Raw genomic sequence first — 16,596 nt, forward strand, 5'->3', positions numbered from 1 at the left:
TGTTTTTCATTAACTGTCTTTGCATCATTATAACAATGTTTTATCTAGATTGACTGTAATCATGTTGTACTTTCCATATCATATGATTTTTAGATGTAGATCAATATCTACGATACAATACAACCGTTAAATGACGATGATCCATGTATTCTGCTATATTTTTATTTTTCATTATGGCCGCCGATGGTGCTACAGTAACTGAATTAAAGAGTCTTATTCGCAAACAATACCAAAATAGAAAAACTCAAAAAGAGTATAAGAAAGATATTACGTTTGGACGTATCACACATGAAACAGACAAGTATTCCGTAGAAGTATTAATTCCTAAAATAAAATAATTGTTTTTATGAGGCATAGAGTTAAACTGACGTTTTCATGAGAAGAAAATATATAATATTTGTTCTACGTGCACAATAAGCTTATTACAACACTATTGCAGATTATACGTACGGTGAATCGATGACGGGTCGGAGACGAACCGAACGGATCATCCAGGATTTCTGAAAAATCTGGCCAAGTGCACACACTTTGCGCAGCATTGTACGAAGGCGTGTGTATATTTGTTTTCGTATCTAATTTTGGCTTTCAAAAATGGTAGCGCAAAGCAATCGCTACTCCTGGATCCGCCCGCCGGAATATTTTGACATAAAATGATAGAGGTTCAGACGTTCTGTGGTACATTTAAATTGTATTATTTGTATGTTCCCTTTAAACTTCATCTTAATTTCAAATATAATAATATCAATAAAGTAATAATGTTTACTTAGAAGTGTGTCAGTTATCCAGCACTGAAGAAAACAAACTCAGAAAAAATTTAAACACATGTGACCACGTTATTTGAACATTTTAAAGCTAAGTGAGTTAATTAATGAGATGTAAAGCACATTGAAGGCCAGTAACGTCGCTAATAGTTCCACTGGAAATACGCCTTTTCACGATATGGAAGACATCTTCTTCGATGGATGACAAAATAATAATATGAGCAAAGCGTAGCCAATGGTTCTGTCCACAACAGATTGTGGACAAGCCCATAATAACGACCATATTAATGTCAAAGGCAAAGTTACTAAAACATTCATAACTGATTAATGGCGGACAGTCATAATGAAATTCCAAAAATGTTAGTCACCTTAAGCATACTATTTTGTCCCCTCCGAAGAAATGTATATTGAGTGGTTAGTTTGATTATTCTACATGTTGACTTACATAATAAAACCATCGAAATATGTTACTGTAAACGTTCACAAATGTGTGCTTATAATGGTCTGGTTCGGTTTTATCAAAGAAATACTGTGAACATTCTAACAAATCTCGCCCTTTCTCCAAGTATTATTCAATGTTAATTTAATTTTTAAAAAAAATTGATTAAACATGTAGATTATTTATTATTTAAAAAGGCAACCAGTGAACGTTACTGGTGAGAGAACCACTAACACCGTGGCGTGTCTCGACATCCAGTCCATGGTGTTTAAAGTTAGAATACACTGCTCCAGGAAGACGCTACCTTAATCCACGTTAGGGTTAAATGAGCACTGTCTGTAAGACTCTGTTATGCAGAAATGTATATCAAATGAAAACGAAAAGGAAAGTCTGGAGTTGTGACTAACCATCTATTTCAGCCAAACAAAAAATGGAACATACTCTATCGACAAAATAGGGACCAAATCAGAACCCATCAAGATCATATGTATAACTCGACTGCTGATAAATGACGAACTTAAGCTATTTACACTCTACCACTGTAAGGAGCTCGAAAGCAGAGATGAATAAATGAATGGATGATAACATTAATAACTTGCACAACTATATCCTAATTGATAATGAAATAAACATGAACTATATTAATAACATTACAATTGTTAACTGAACTGAAGTACATGATGAACAACCACTATTTAGTTTTATAATGAACTTCTGTAATATGAACAAATTGAAACTACTTAATTTGTATTTTTACATTACTTTATTGCATTGTCAAAAACCAACGTAATGAAATATTAGAATATAGGCCTACAGCACCGGATATTTATGATAACGTGATCTAAGGATTATTTGAATAGACACCACACCTAGGAAATTGAATACAACAATTCTGTAGTCAAAATTAAACTGGTTTCTTGTGATAGCTTCAACAAGCATTATTGACATGAGTAGTGTACTCCATATTATTGGTATGATATACTTAAGTCCCTCAGGATATAGTTAAAGTTACGGGACTTATTATTAATAGTTTTTCGTTAGTAAATTGACACTTTATACTGCCTTAGTAGGTTCCGCTGAACCTTAGAATCAGGCAAACCTTCAAATATCATATCTTATATTATGTCTAATTTCATAATTAACATTATTGCCTTGCAATGTAAATCAGCAGTCTTTACATTTTTTGGATGCATACAATTATAAGAAGAAACACTTACAGTATTTGCAAAGATGTTAAACCACCAAATACATTTGCAGGCAATGATTGTATGTTGTTTTCGTATAAATACCTTCAACAACAAAAAGAAACAAAAGTTAGTAATTAAACATTCACGAGCTGTTTTGAAGGATGTCATCTTTGTTTTTGGACACAAAAATAAATTAAAATATGTTGGGCGTATAGAATAGGTGTCTGTGGAAATTAATATATGGCCGATAACGTTACGAACGTTTGGTTATTACACAAATGAAAATGAAAAAATAAAGTGCATGATCGAATAGTTTTAGGGTTCTAAGATGGAGAAATAGACATCAAACTCGTCTGCTGTCATTCGCCTGAAAGTCAATATATAAACGGTCAGGCCGTTATTATAAATGATAAAAAACGTAGTAAAAGTGTAGTAGTATACTTAAACTTAATTTAAACTTTTCATAAAATGTCGATTGATGTTACGTATGAAGTGATATCCGGGAACATTGCGTCAAGTTTATCGAACAATTTGGGTACGAACTTTCAAAACCGCTTTACCATGCCATTAAGTAATTGTTCATATAAAGAATCGAGTCAAATGGCCGAGCGGTTCAGGCACGGGCGCCGTTTACCGTACTCTCTTAATGTAAAAGAGTGAGAAACCACTCAAACTAGAGTGAACTTCCACTCTTTCAAAGAGTTAACTGAGGGACAACTCGTTTTGGAGTGAAAAAAAGAGTGGTCACCAAATCACTCTAAAATGAGTGAAACCAACTCTAGAAAGAGTGAACATTTTCATCACTCTTTTAACAAGAGTGGAAATAATACACTCATAAAAGAGTGAAAGTGACCCACTCTTTCAAAAAGAGTGAAAATAATCAACTCATAAAAGAGTGAAAGGAAACCACTCTTTTTAGGAGTGGTATTTTTAGCGTATTCTTTTTCTACTTGTATCTTCTGTCTGCAAGGCTGCTTCTGAGATCCCAAACTTGGTAGTAGCCTTAAAAACATGCATTTAAAACACAATTGTGCACAGCCAAATAAATGAAACCGACATTGAGCTATATTAATTTGTTTATTTTGAAAAGCAAATCTCTTCTCTATACATAATGCATAATTAAGAGGTAATTTAAATTCATCAAAAACATTTCATCTCAGTTACTCATCATCGCGAATAAGATGGGAATATAACTCCCTAACAGTTGGTTTGATATTTGTTGTAATTTCGTATAAGAGACCTTCAAAGAAATTGAAAAAGGTCACAAGCGGACTGGCAAATGGACATTAACTATAATTATAATGAATTTTAAAAAGTCGATCAATTGCCTGAACAATTGCGCTACCACCAGGAATGCATCAACAATAATAAAAAAAAACTCTGTAGGTTCTTTAACATCACCCAATGCAAGGATAAATGGCTGTAAATAAGTCTGGTCTTTTCCTGATGCAAAGCTGTCAACATCTGTCCCAGCCTGAAAAATATAAAAATACAGTATAAAAAGCTGAAAAATATGAATTTATCACAAATCCTCCGTACTTTAGTCTATTATTTATCACATAATAAACACTACAATTTTGTATCTTTAATCACCTTGTTAATATACTGATCAACAATGCACGCTTGTTTTTGATCAGATGGTTTAAATTTCAATTTGGTATACTGCACATTACAAGTTTACACAATGTGTGAGCTAAAGGCAGTTCCCAGTTGCCTTCCTTCTTTTCTTATTTAACTTCAACATTTCCACATATGCAGAAAATAAATCGTTTTTAACCAGGTTTGATCTCCAGATACAAAATTATGCTGCTGTGAAAAGGGTTTTTATACAACAGTAATCTTGTGAGAAGTAAAGGAGAAGATGACATTTTATTGGGGCTCATTTAATGTATAATCACATACTGTGTTTCAATTTTGAGATATAATATTTTCATATACTAAGAGTATTTTACAAAGAATGAAACACAAATTTTGTATAGATCTATTGCAATTTAATGATGGAATTATAAAAACGTTTAACAAGTACTCACTGGCTTGTGTTGTAAAATGTAATGAAAAGCATCGTAGACTTTGCTTTTCCCACCTCTTGATATTGATGGTAATTGTTCTGAACACATCCAGATCATCTGCAAAAACAGTAAATGCACTTAACGTTACAGTAATTGCTTGTTTCTGTTTTTAGCATTTTGTAAACCATCTTTTTATTTAAAATGTACTAAGGTTATTGTATATTTTTTTAATCAATCAATACACTTTACAATGTAATGTTTTATATCGATGTATAAACAGGGAAGAGTATATTCCCTGACGCAAAAACTTTGTTGTTACGCAATTAACAACAATTATCATCGTTGGTACAGTTCCTGCTGCTTACTTGGGCTCGAATTCAACCCCAGCCATCAGCGCAAGCTCGGTGGTCTAGAGGCCTGATGATCTGGAGGCTGTGGGTTTCCACCCAAGAACTTGCATATTTGTTCGCAATTGTTTTCAAATGTATTGAATATTCGGTACACATTACGTCAGAGTTGGGCAAAACATCTTCCTATTAGTGTAAATAAGTTATTAAATAAAACAGGTAAGAATTAACAATCTTTATAAACTTACTGAGTTTTGATTTATGCATCAGCACAAACTTGGGATGGTAATATGGCTTCCATTTGATTAACATTTTGAATCCGCATCCTGAATACATCAGTTCAAATTCCAAGTTAATCTGAAACATTGAAAATATTACTACTGTAGGGGCCTAGGCTAATCAACCTAAAATTTTCAGAAATTTATTTTGTTAAATATTTATTTTATATCCTATGAGAAATGATTCACAGAATCAAAGTAAAGTTGAATGAGTAAATTAGTACCATTTTACTCTTAAATTAATCATTCAGAAACATGACATAAATTTCTCAGAATATAGGCCTAGTATCTTAGCTACCTAGCCTAGGCCTAGCTAGGCATAGGCCTAGGTCTACTAGAATAGGCTAGGTCTACAACAGGCTCCTAGGAGGGCCTGGGCCTAGTAAATAATAAGGCCGCAGCAGAGGGCCATCCGGCCTAGGCCTATGCGCATTGTTCGTTACGGCCACAACAAAAAACGTTTTATTTGAATAAGTGAAATTTGTAAATATCATGTGTGTAGCCTAGCCGGGTCTATAATAATTAAAAAAGAGTGGTTGAATAAAGTGAAAACAATATCGTCGTACCGTACCCATGCCAAAACAATTTGGGTATGGGTCCGCCTATAGGCTAAATACGAGTTAGCATATGGTGGGGACGAGTTGGTTTGGGTACGCGTTGCCAGCACCCTTCCTACTAGGCCTAGCCAGGCTAGCTAGTAGTAGGCTAGGCGTTAGCACACCAGGATTCACACGCAAATAAAACATATTACAAAACAATATAATCATTTCTACAATACACGGTAACAAAAGCTACATTTTAAATGTAAATTTACCATTAAATATCCTGATTAAATGTTGATCTTGTTCACCAAATATCTGGTGTAAAAATTCCTCCATCTCGTTGGAATGCGGCGGTGGGAGAAAGAGAGAGAAACAGTCAATCGGCCGGCCCGGGCGCGCGCGAAGACGATGAAAAGTTATGAAATGCTTGCATTTGATTGGCTGACTCGATCAAAAGTTTTCACTCCCGGAGTCGAGTGGTGGGTGTTTACAGTTCGAGCGGGAATACATGCACACTCGTTGAAGGAGTGGTACGTTTTATGCTTAATAATTATGGCAGTCGCTCAAATTGGAGTGGATTAACACTCATTCAAGAGTGAACATCATTTCACTCTAAATTTGGAGTGGAAATATCACTCGTTTACATTAAGAGAGTACCTAAAGAACCAACAACATCGACAAAGGTTCGAGGCCGACTCGCTCCTAGTTCTGGTGGTGGAACAAGTCTTCTCGGATAAGGACTATAAACCGTAGGTCCAGTGTACACAGTTATAACCTGTGTGCACTTTAAAGAACCCAGTTCATTATTCGAAAAGAGTAGGGGGTTACCCCGGTGAACTGGTTCACAAAATAGCTCTGTATCAGGGGGATTGCCACCTATCTGATAGGACAGTGATTAATCCACTATTGTTAATCCTTGGCCACATTGCCTAAAGACATAAAATTAAAATTAAATATCAATGTAAACGATTCCATGTAGTTCATGTTCTAAAAAACTGCTATTGTTAGCCCTGAAAAAAAGAACCTATTATACTTTAACGGACCATTTTCGCTGAACACGTCGTAGATGTTGGTACTTAGCGTTAGTTAGTTTTAAGTTGGACAAAAGCAGTTTATTAACTTTAAAAGGAGCATCCCAACCATTGCCTGGTCGGCGATCTTTGACTAAACGTCCTAAATATATTTTTGAACAAACAAAGTTAAATCAAATCATCTGAACTCATATAGAAACATCTACACATATCATATATCTTATATCACATGCCTAATTTCATAATTAACATGATTAATTTACAATGTAAATCTGCAGCATATTCGAAGTATAAAATTATAAGAAAACACAGTATTTGCAAAGATTTTTAACCACATTTGCAGGCAATGATTTTCGTCATATAAATACCTTGTAAATGTTGTAAATAAACACACGAGCTGTTTTGAAGGATGTCTTTGTTCTGGAAAAAAATAGTTTCACTTGCGTATATGTCAATGATTAACATATAATGGTTGTAAAATAATAAGTGTCAGTGGAAAATAATAGATGCTGATGTTAACATGCTAATAAAAAAAAAAGAAGAGTGACATTACAAATGTAAGAGTTTAGCTTTATAATGTATTTGTAATAGGTAGTCTCTGTAGCAAGGGAAAATTCCCACCCGACTAAACATAGCTGAAATAATAGTTGATGTAGACCTAATCTGACCTACATGAATTTTAGAATTGAGAATAACCAAACGAATTAAGGAAAATTTTTACAGAAAATCGATGGTATAATGATGATTTATTTGCAGTCTAACAAGTGACAGTATTATCCCTTCTCTTATCTTATCTTATCTAGGTCTACTGCAGAATGTGAACGGAAACATCCGTATACGTTTGACAAAAAGTATAAAAAATTATCTATAAAAAGATTTACCAGTTTATAATAATCTCATAGCGCCGTTACACACTCACATAATTATTATTTGTTTGTACAATAATGTAAGCAAATAGACTGGAAGATACTAAAGCATTTTTTAAAAACTATAACACAATACTACTGTTGTAAGGTCTATGACCCACAAGGGCGTTGATGTTACTGTAATGATCAACAACTGTAACATTAACATTGGTCAAATCAAGTAAACATGTTCCTACCAAGAATAACCTGTAATACAAAAAAGTAAACATAATAATACAATTTTAATATACATTTTATTGACAAAAAGAGAGATAGACGTTTCGGTAGCATCATAGAAACATTTTCAAGATCAAGTGAATCCAAATCAATAATAATTATGTGCACTAAGCACCAAAGTTGGTGACATGAAATGCTACTGAGGGATTGAAATTATATATTAAACGTCTTTTAATTCATAATAATACAACTTAAAACTATCATTTTAATTATTTTGCAAAAAAACACCAACATATTTTATGTTTTATCCGCTTTGATTAAGAATAAATGGAATAATTTGTTATTGTTCAGAGTCATACCACAAGGCTTCAATTAAAAAAACATACTTTAACGTACTAATGTTATAGGATCTAGTATGCCAACAAATTACACCAGGTATGTATGCAACATTTTACTCCAGAAGATGTTAAAATACTCAAGAATAAACTAGCTAAGTAACTGATGGGGGTGACAGTGTCGTATCAAAACGTCGTCAAAAAGTCGAGAATAATATGACCGATATCTTATCATTTCTTATTTACAATGATGTTGAATTAAAGAATTCCGACATTTGCTGCTGTGAACTTATCTAAAATTGCAACTGTTCATATTGGGGCTGTAGATACTGCCTCGTTATATCGTGAGATAAAGAAGATACCATTTGATTTGCACTAAGGCGCAGGATTGGTCATAGCAATAAATAGCAAACAAATAGCTGTGTAAATGCTATACCTGATACAGCAATACTAGCAATTAATAGCAAACAAATAGCTGTGTAATTGCTATACCTTTTACAGCAATAATAGCAAATAATAGCAAAGAAATAGCTGTGTAATTGCTATACCTGATACAGCAATAATAGCAAATAATAGCAACCAAATAGCTGTGTAATTGCTATACCTGATACAGCAATAATAGCAAATAATAGTAAACAAATAGCTGTGTAATTGCTATACCTGATACAGCAATATTAATAGCAAATAATAGCAAACAAATAGCTGTGTAATTGCTATACCTTTTACAGCAATAATAGCAAATAATAGCAAACAAATAGCTGTGTAATTGCTATACCTGATACAGCAATAATAGCAAGTAATAGCAAACAAATAGCTGTGTAATTGCTATACCTGATACAGCAATAATAGCAAATAATTAGCAAACAAATAGCTGTATAATTGCTATACCTGATACAGCAATAATAGCAAATAATTAGCAAACAAATAGCTGTGTAATTGCTATACCTAATACAGCAATAATAGCAAAAAATTAGCAAACAAATAGCTGTGTAATTGCTATACCTGATACAGCAATAATAGCAAAAAATTAGCAAACAAATAGCTGTGTAATTGCTATACCTGATACAGCAATAATAGCAAATAATAGCAAACAAATAGCTGTGTAATTGCTATACCTGATACAGCAATAATAGCAAATAATTAGCAAACAAATAGCTGTGTAATTGCTATACCTGATACAGAAATAATAGCAAATAATTAGCAAACAAATAGCTGTGTAATTGCTATACCTGATACAGAAATAATAGCAAATAATAGCAAACAAATAGCTGTGTAATTGCTATACCTGATACAGCAATATTAATAGCAAATAATAGCAAACAAATAGCTGTGTAATTGCTATACCTGATACAGCAATATTAATAGCAAATAATAGCAAACAAATAGCTGTGTAATTGCTATACCTGATACAGCAATAATAGCAAATAATAGCAAACAAATAGCTGTGTAATTGCTATTGCTGTTCTATCACTATCCTACTGTGACACATTGGTCACTTGCCTGAAACCTCAGCTATAGCTGCTATAGTTGCTATACCTGATACAGCAATAATACCAATTAATAGCAAACAAATAGCTGTGTAATTGCTATACCGATCCAGCAATAATATAGCAAATAATAGCAAACAAATAGCTGTATAATTGCTATAATATGATACAGCAATAATAGCAAGTAATAGCAATTAAATAGCTGTGTAAGTGCTATATTTTATACAGCATAAATAGCATGGAAATAACTTGCAGTTGCTATAATTGATATAGCCAGGCTGAAAATAGCCTTGGGATAGCTTTGGTATTATAAACAGCAAACAAATACCTGTGCAATTGCTTCACATCATCTATACAAAACAGGCTGCAAATAGCCTTGGGATAGCTGTTATATCACTATCCTACTGTGACACATTGGTCACTTGCCTGAAACCTCAGCTATAGCTGCTATAGTTGCTATATTTCAACTACACCATACCATAGTTAAAGCCAAATAATATAACAATTACACAATGCTACACTTAAACTGTGTATACTTAAAGGCCAGGTGCGGGCAAGACATTTCTATTGATCATACATTCCAATAATCATCGATCTATAGTTTCCCCTATGTTTCATAATTTTTGGGATTTTCTTAGTGTTACACAAGCTTGTTGAAAATAACCACTTTCTTATCAGTGGGGGATAGTTCAAATTACACAGTAAAATCTCTAAATTCTTTTGTACACAAATTTTTTTAATAAAGGGGCATTTTAGTGATGTTTTTTTTAGGGTATACACGTCAGGCGTTTTACATGAGGGTGGTCAGATCTTGGCGGTTTACATCTGGAGTGATGTTTTTTTTTATTGGTATACACGTCAGGCGTTTCACATGATGGTGGTTAGATCTTGGCGGTTTACATCTGGAGTGATTTTTTTTTAAGGTTATACTGTACACGTCAGGCATTTTACCTTGGTGGTTTACATCTGGAGTGATGTTTTTTTTAGGTTATACACGTCAGGCGTTTTACATGAGGGTGTTCAGATCTTGGCGGTTTACATCTGGAGTGATGTTTTTTTTAGGTTGTACACGTCAGGCGTTTTACATGAGGGTGTTCAGATCTTGGCGGTTTACATCTGGAGTGATGTTTTTTTTAGGTTGTACACGTCAGGCGTTTTACATGAGGGTGGTCAGATCTTGGCTTTTTACATCTGGAGTGATGTTTTTTTTAGGTTGTACACGTCAGGCGTTTTACATGAGGGTGGTCAGATCTTGGTGGTTTTCATCTGGAGTGATGTTTTTTTTTAGGTTATACACGTCATGCGTTTTACATGAGGGTGGTCAGATCTTGGTGGTTTTCATCTGGAGTGATGTTTTTTTTTAGGTTGTACACGTCAGGCGTTTTACATGAGGGTGGTCAGATCTTGGTGGTTTTCATCTGGAGTGATGTTTTTTTTTAGGTTGTACACGTCAGGCGTTTTACATGAGGGTGGTCAGATCTTGGTGATTTTCATCTGGAGTGATGTTTTTTTTTAGGTTATACACGTCAGGCGTTTTACATGAGGGTGGTCAGATCTTGGTGGTTTACATCTGGAGTGATGTTTTTTTTAGGGTATACACGTCAGCCGTTTTACATCTTGGCGAATTACATCTGGAGTGATGGTTTTTTTTAGGTTGTACACGTCAGGCGTTTTACATGAGGGTGGTCAGATCTTGGTGATTTTCATCTGGAGTGATGTTTTTTTTTAGGTTATACACGTCAGGCGTTTTACATGAGGGTGGTCAGATCTTGGTGGTTTACATCTGGAGTGATGTTTTTTTTAGGGTATACACGTCAGCCGTTTTACATCTTGGCGAATTACATCTGGAGTGATGTTTTTTTTTAGGTTGTACACGTCAGGCGTTTTACATGAGGGTGGTCAGATCTTGGTGATTTTCATCTGGAGTGATGTTTTTTTTTAGGTTATACACGTCAGGCGTTTTACATGAGGGTGGTCAGATCTTGGTGGTTTACATCTGGAGTGATGTTTTTTTTAGGGTATACACGTCAGCCGTTTTACATCTTGGCGAATTACATCTGGAGTGATGGTTTTTTTTTTAGGTTATTCACGTCAGGCTTTTTACATGAGGGTGTTCAGATCTTGCCGGTTTACATCTGGAGTGATGTTTTTTTTTAAGGTTATACACGTCAGGCGTTTCACATCTTTGCGGTTTTCATCTGGAGTGATGTTTTTTTTGTTAGGTTATACACGTCAGGCGTTTCACATGAAGGGGGGTCAGATCTTGGCGGTTTACATCTGGAGTGATGTTTTTTTTAGGTTATACACGTCAGGCGTTTTACATGAGGGTGGTTAGATCTTGGCAGTTTATATCTGGAGTGATGTTTTTTTTAGGTTATACACGTCAGGCGTTTTACATGAGGGTGGTTAGATCTTGGCGGTTTACATCTGGAGTGATGTTTTTTTTTAGGTTATACACGTCAGGCGTTTTACATGAGGGTCGTTAGATCTTGGCGGTTTACATCTGGAGTGATGTTTTTTTTTAGGTTATACACGTCAGGCGATTTACATGAGGGTGTTCAGATCTTGGCGGTTTACATCAGGAGTGATGTTTTTTTTATGGGTATACACGTCAGGCGTTTCACATGAGGGTGGTTAGATCTTGGCGGTTTATGTCAGGATTAATGGTTTTTTTTTAAAGGTATACACGTCAGACGTTTTACATGAGGGTGGTTAAATCTTTGCGGTTTACATCTGGAGTGATGTTTTTTTTTTAGGTTATACACGTCAGGCGTTTTACATGAGAGTGCGTGGTCAGATCTTGGCGGTTTACATATGGAATGATGTTTTTTTTAAGGTTATACGCATCAGGCGTTTTACATGAGAGTGGTCAGATCTTGAGTGCGTGGTCAGATCTTGGCGGTTTACATATGGAATGATGTTTTTTTTAAGGTTATACGCATCAGGCGTTTTACATGAGAGTGGTCAGATCTTGGCGGTTTACATCTGGAGTGATGTTTTTTTTAAGGGTATAAACGTCAGGCGTTTTACATGAGGGTGGTTAGATCTTGGCGGTTTACATCTGGAGTGATGTTTTTTTTTTAGGTTATACACGTCAGGCGTTTTACATGAGGGTGGTTAGATCTTGGCGGTTTACATCTGGAGTGATGTTTTTTTTTAGGTTATACACGTCAGGCGTTTCACATGAGGGTGGTTGGATCTTGGCGGTTTACATCTGGAGTGATGTTTTTTTTACGTTATACACGTCAGGCGTTTTACATGAGGGTGGTCAGATCTTGGCGGTTTACATCTGGAGTGATGTTTTTTTTAGGTTATACACGTCAGGCGTTTTACATGAGGGTGGTTAGATCTTGCCGGTTTAGGTCAGGAGTAATGTTTTTTTTAAGGGTATGCACGTGAGGCGTTTTACATGAGGGTGGATCCATTTCGGCAGTTTACATCAGGAGTGATGTTTTTTTTTAAAGGTATACATGTCAGGCATTTTATACGAGTGTGGTTAGATCTTGGCGGTTTACATCTGAAGTGATGTTTTTTTTAATGGGTATAAACGTCAGGCATTTCACATGAGGGTGGTTAGATCTTAGCGGTTTATGTCAGGAGCGTTTTACATCTTGGAGGTTTACACTGGAGTGATTTTTTTTTATAGGTTATACACGTCAGGCGTTTTACATGAGGCTGTTCAGATCTTGGCGGTTTACAACATCATAGTTGAGATTATTAAGGAACAAACCAGAAAACTATATAGAGCCATTTTTGACATTCCAGTTCCCAAATATTTTTAAACATCTTTAATACTACAATATAATCCATATTGACAACAACTATTATTTACCAACAACAACAATCAGGCTTTTACAATGGATTCCGAACACTACAAATACTTTCATCTTAAACAGCACAATCCTAAAATATTTAAATGTCATAACTAAATATTTACATCTGGGGTGATGTTTTTTTTTAAAGGTATACATGTCAGGCATTTTATATGAGTGTGGTTAGATCTTGGCGGTTTACATCTGAAGTGATGTTTTTTTTTATAGGTACACATCAGGCATTTCAAATGAGGGTGGTTAGATCTTGGCGGTTTACACTGGAGTGACTTTTTTTTTTAGGTTATACACGTCAGGCGTTTTACATGAGGGTGTTCTTGGCGGTTTACATCTGGCTTGTTTTTTTTTTAGGTTATACACATTAGGCGTTTCACATGTGGGTGGTCATATCTTGGCGGTTTACATCTGGAGTGATGTTTTTTAGGGTATACATGTCAGGGGTTTTACATGAGGGTGGTCAGACCTTGGAGGTTTGCATCTGGAGTGATGTTTTTTTTATGGGTATACACGTCAGGCGTTTCACATGACGGTGGTTAGATCTTGGCGGTTTACATCTGGAGTGATGGTTTTTTTTAAGGTTCTACACATCAGGCGTTTTACATCTTGGCGGTTTACATCTGGAGTGATGTTTTTTTTTTTTTGGTTATACACGTCAGGCGTTTTACATGACCAGTTAGGGTGGTCAGATCTTGGTGGTTTGCATCTGAAGTGTTTTTTTTTTAGGTTATACGCATCAGGCGTTTCACATGAGGGTGGTCAGATCTTGGCGGTTTATGTCAGGATTAATGGTTTTTTTTAAAGGTATACACGTCAGGCGTTTTACATGAGGGTGGTTAAATCTTGGCGGTTTACATCTGGAGTGATGTTTTTTTTTAGGTTATACACGTCAGGCGTTTTACATGAGAGTGCGTGGTCAGATCTTGGCGGTTTACATCTGGAGTGATGTTTTTTTTAGGTTATACACGTCAGGCGTTTCACATGAGGGTGGTTAGATCTTGCCGGTTTAGGTCAGGAGTAATGTTTTTTTTAAGGGTATGCACGTGAGGCGTTTTACATGAGGGTGGATCCATTTCGGCAGTTTACATCAGGAGTGATGTTTTTTTTTAAAGGTATACATGTCAGGCATTTTATACGTTTGTGGTTAGATCTTGGCGGTTTACATCTGAAGTGATGTTTTTTTTAATGGGTATAAACGTCAGGCATTTCACATGAGGGTGGTTAGATCTTAGCGGTTTATGTCAGGAGCGTTTTACATCTTGGCGGTTCACACTGGAGTGATTTTTTTTTTATAGGTTATACACGTCAGGCGTTTTACATGAGGCTGTTCAGATCTTGGCGGTTTACAACATCATAGTTGAGATTATTAAGGAACAAACCAGAAAACTATATAGAGCCATTTTTGACATTCCAGTTCCCAAATATTTTTAAACATCTTTAATACTACAATATAATCCATATTGACAACAACTATTATTTACCAACAACAACAATCAGGCTTTTACAATGGATTCCGAACACTACAAATACTTTCATCTTAAACAGCACAATCCTAAAATATTTAAATGTCATAACTAAATATTTACATCTGGGGTGATGTTTTTTTTTAAAGGTATACATGTCAGGCATTTTATATGAGTGTGGTTAGATCTTGGCGGTTTACATCTGAAGTGATGTTTTTTTTTATAGGTACACATCAGGCATTTCAAATGAGGGTGGTTAGATCTTGGCGGTTTACACTGGAGTGACTTTTTTTTTTAGGTTATACACGTCAGGCGTTTTACATGAGGGTGTTCTTGGCGGTTTACATCTGGATTGTTTTTTTTTTAGGTTATACACATTAGGCGTTTCACATGTGGGTGGTCATATCTTGGCGGTTTACATCTGGAGTGATGTTTTTTAGGGTATACATGTCAGGGGTTTTACATGAGGGTGGTCAGACCTTGGAGGTTTGCATCTGGAGTGATGTTTTTTTTATGGGTATACACGTCAGGCGTTTCACATGACGGTGGTTAGATCTTGGCGGTTTACATCTGGAGTGATGGTTTTTTTTAAGGTTCTACACATCAGGCGTTTTACATCTTGGCGGTTTACATCTGGAGTGATGTTTTTTTTTTTTTTTGGTTATACACGTCAGGCGTTTTACATGACCAGTTAGGGTGGTCAGATCTTGGTGGTTTGCATCTGAAGTGTTTTTTTTTTAGGTTATACGCATCAGGCGTTTCACATGAGGGTGGTCAGATCTTGGCGGTTTACATCTGGAGTGATGTTTTTTTTTTTTTGGTTATACACGTCAGGCGTTTCACATGACCAGTTAGGGTGGTCAGATCTTGGTGGTTTGCATCTGAAGTGTTTTTTTTTTAGGTTATACACGTCAGGCGTTTCACCTGAGGGTGGTTAGATCTTGGCGGTTTACATCTGGAGTGATGGTTTTTTTTAGGTTATACGCATCAGTCGTTTCACATGAGGGTGGTCAGATCTTGGCGGTTAACATCTGGAGTGATGTTTTGTTTTAGGTTATACACGTCAGGCATTTTTTATGAGGTGGTCACATCTTGGCGGTTTACATCTGGAGTGATGTTTTTTTTATGGGTATACATGTCAGGCGGTTCACATGAGGGTGGTTAGATCTTGGCGGTTTATGTCAGGATTAATGTTTTTTTTAAAGGGTATACACGTCAGGCGTTTTACATGATTATTTAAAGGGTCAGTTCTAAGTTCAGATTATTTAGAAGGTTAGGATACTTAAAGAAGGTTTAGTTGACACAGTGGAGGTTTATTAAATGGTTAGGTTCATTTCATAGTTGAGATTATTTAGAGGGTTAGGTTCAGTTCATAGTTGAGATTATTTAGAGGGTGAGGTTCAGTTGATGTTTCAGATTATTTAGAGGGTGAGGTTCAGTTCATAGTTGCTATTATTTACAGTGTTAGGTTCAGTTGATAGTTGAGATTATATAGAGGGTTCAGTTCATAGTTTAGATCATTAAGACGGTTAGGTTCACTTCATAGCTGAGATTATTTAAACGGTACGTTCAGTTCATAGTTGAGATTATTAAGGAACAAACCAGAAAACTATTACAGTGTTAGGTTCAGTTGATAGTTGAGATTATATAGAGGGTTCAGTTCATAGTTCAGATCATTAAGACGGTTAGGTTCACTTTATAGCTGAGATTATTTAAAAGGTACGTTCAGTTCATAGTTGAGCCAATTTTGACATTCCAGTTCCCAAATATTTTTAAACATCTTTAATACTACAAGAATAATCTATATT

Source organism: Antedon mediterranea, chromosome 9 (assembly GCF_964355755.1).
Source record: "Antedon mediterranea chromosome 9, ecAntMedi1.1, whole genome shotgun sequence".
Taxonomy (NCBI): Eukaryota; Metazoa; Echinodermata; class Crinoidea; order Comatulida; family Antedonidae; genus Antedon; species Antedon mediterranea.